We start from the raw sequence: 3,653 nt of genomic DNA, 5'->3' as shown, positions 1-3,653 counted from the left end.
CATCAGTATGAACTTGTGGATTTTTATGTATGTGATGTGCTTCAATTACTTCAATCACTATCCTTTCTGGTGTTCAACTGTCCCACATTTGGACGGTAAGAGTCCCTTCAAGTTGGCACCTATTTCATTCTGCAAAGACCCCACTAATATCTGACAGATTTCTTTATTCAGTACAAAGATATCTCAGGCTCAACTTGGCCTGAAACATTAGCCGATGTTTCCTTCCCCAGATATGTAATCGACATTTTCCCCAAAGAACCTTGGTTTTAGTAGAAAATTGTATTTAGAGAGCACAATCTGGAAGTCAGTGTTCCTTTGTAGTTTTTTATATTAGCCTTTATTATACATTTTGCAATAAGTAGGGTGGGTATGCACAAATAATAAAATAAGTAGAAATATATTGTGTCAACTGTACTGTAAAATTTACTCTAAATCTTATGAAAATGAACTTTAAATATTCAACTTGGGAAAGGGCATTATATTTATTTTAGTTGGTTGATAACACAGAGACCCAAGGCTTCCATTTTTCTAGGACATAGTTATTCCAGCTGTTGCTTATATTACACAGCTGTCCTCAGAATTCTCCATTTTCTATGCTACAACATGAAGCCAGATATTTCCAACAATTCCATTGTTCATTCTCCCCAGTGACTATACAAACATCCTGCAAACGGTGTGACCTAGCACATTGCAAACACATGGATGCAACAACTAACCAAGAAGCTGCTATAGCCTGACTCACTGTTTATAATAATTTGTTGTCAATGACAAATATGGATCAGCACATGTGGGAGAGTAATTAAAATTAAAGAGAGAGACATCACTGAAATAAAATGTGTGGGAGAAGAGCAAATATTTCTGAATGTAATTAAAAGTGGTATGTGCTCTAGATTTAAATAACTGAAGGAAATTATCAACTTTTCAGAGGTTGCATACCAATATCTTCTTCAAAATCTGAACACATGAGCAATCTGAGCCAAGAGAAAGAATAAGGAATGAATGGGCTTCCTGGACAGCAATGTAACCCTCTGTGGTCTGGTACATTAACTGTTCTAGTGCACTATGCATTCAACTGCAAGTCCATGATGGCATACAAACAAATGTGCTAGGAAAAATTTTATAGGGACCTACATGAATTCATATTGTACTTACATCACCCTCCAGTTACCAATTGCACATGTTCTCATTCATCTTACAGAAGCATGTGCTGTAAAAAAACACACTGGGTTTAATTATCCGTATATATTAACCATATGGACAGGTTAAGGCTCGAGCTCACCTTTTCCTTTAGCAGAAATGCTGCAGATTTTATATTCATAGGATGAAAATAAATAGATATACATAAAGGTTTTCATCTATGAGGAAATAATTTCCAATCTGGTATATTTCTTTTTTTTTTTTTTTTTGCGGTACGCGGGCCTCTCACTGTTGGGGCCTCTCCCATTGCGGAGCATAGGCTCCAGACGCGCAGGCTCAGCGGCCACGGCTCACGCGCCCAGCCGCTCCGCGGCATGTGGGATCTTCCCGGACCGGGGCACGAACCCGTGTCCCCTGCATCGGCAAGCGGACTCTCAACCACTGCGCCACCAGGGAAGCCCCCAATCTGGTATATTTCTATAATGAGGTGTGAATATGATGTTAGCCTTTGGGTAGTAGTTGTGGGACGATATTTCATGTGAAAGAGAGCTAGAATGTCTTTCTAGCAGGCCTAGTAATAAAAATCCTCTAGCATTCTCCTGCCATATAATGAATTGCCTTCTTTTTATTAAATAAACTTTTGTTGAGAGGATGAATTAAAGAATAAAACTCATTAATAAAAAGCTATTATTATCAGCCCCCAGTGTATTACTCTATTCAGTTTCTTTCTTTTTTTTTTAATTGAACTGTAGTTAATATACAATGTTGTGTTAGTTTCTGGTTACAGCAAAGTGATTCAGTTATACATACATGTATATATTATTTTTCATATTCTTTTCCATTACAGTTTATTACAAGATATTGAATATAGTTCCCTGTGCTATACAGTAGGTCCTTGCTGTTTACCTATTTTATATATAGTAGTTTGTATTTTCTAGTCACAAGTCCCTAATTTATCCCTCCCTTTGGTAACTGTAAGTTTGTTTTCTATGTCCGTGGGTCTGTTTCCCCCAGGGAGGGAAACATTTGTGGCAGCCATTTGGGGGATCTTGTACTATGCTGACATTGGTGCTGGAAAGCACTCTTATGGAAATATCTCTCTAGGCTATTAGCTGGGGGCTTGTCCCATCTTCCAGTGAACCTATAGCAGTTGCACATGCCAAACATGCAACCAGCCATGCTGGGGTCCTGCCCCGCCTACCAGAGTGTCTGCAACTACTGCACAGGGCAGGGCCTCACAGCCAACTGGGACAGGGGCCAGCCATGTGCACTAGCCCACCCACAGTAGCTGGCTCTACCACAGCAGAAGGAGGCATACAGCTGACATAGGGGATACCACTAGAAGTTCTAGCTCTGGTGACCAGAGGGGAGCATGCTGCTGGACCCAGAGGACAGCTACATGAGGCCACTTCTCTAAGACTGGGAGATGCAACAGACCTACATAATGCATAGAAATAAACACAGAGAATTCAGCAAAATGAGAGACAGAGGAATATGTTCCAAACAAAAGACAAGACAAAACCTCATAAAAAGAGCTAAACAAAATGAGAAAAACAATCTAATCAATAAATAGTTCAAGAAAATAATCATAAAGATATTCACTGAACTTGGGAGAAGAATAGATGAACATAGTGAGAATTTCAACAAAGAGCAAAAAAAAAAAAGGACCAATGAGAGCTGAATAATACAATAACTGAAATAAAGAATACACCAGAAGGAATTAACAGCAGATTAGGTGATACAGAAGAATGCATGAGCTACCTGGAAGATAGAATAGTGTAAATTACTTAGCGGAATGGCAGAAAAGATAAACAATAAAAAAACAAGGATAGTTTAAGAGGTCTTTGAAACAACATCAGGCAAACCAACATTCACATTATAGGGGTACCAGAGGAGAAGGGAGGGAGAGAAAGGGGCAAAAATGAATTTCACAAAATTATTGCTGAGAACTTCCCTAACCTAAAGAAAACAGATAGCCGGGTCCAGGAAGCACAGAGTCTCAAACAAAATCCCCAAAGACACCCACACTAAGACATATCATAATTAAAATGGCCAGAGTTAAAGATAAAGAGAGAATTTTAAAGGCAGCAAAAGGAAAACAAAGTGTCACACACAAGGGGACCCAAACACAAAGGAGGCAAGGATATACAATGGGGAAAACTGGACAGCACATGCAAAATAAACTGGACTACTTTCTCACACCATATACAAAAATAAACTGAAAGTGGATTAAATATTTAAATGTAAGACCTGAAACCATAAAACTTTTAGAAGAAAATATAGGCAGCAAGCTTTTTGACAGCAGTCTTAGCAATATATTTTTGGATCTGTCTCCTTAGACAAGTGAAACAAAAGCAAAAATAAACAAATGGGACTACATTAAACTAAAAAGCTTTTGCACAGCAAAGGAAACCATCAATAAAATGGTAAAGTTGCCTACTGAATGGGAGAAGATATTTACAAGTAATATATTCAATAAGGATTTAATATTCAAAATATATGAAAAACATACAGCA

This window comes from Lipotes vexillifer, unplaced genomic scaffold, assembly GCF_000442215.2.
Source record: "Lipotes vexillifer unplaced genomic scaffold, Lipotes_vexillifer_v1.1 scaffold750, whole genome shotgun sequence".
NCBI lineage: Eukaryota > Metazoa > Chordata > Mammalia > Artiodactyla > Lipotidae > Lipotes > Lipotes vexillifer.
The sequence above is the reverse complement of the archived record's forward strand: the minus strand, read 5'-3'. Positions refer to the sequence as shown.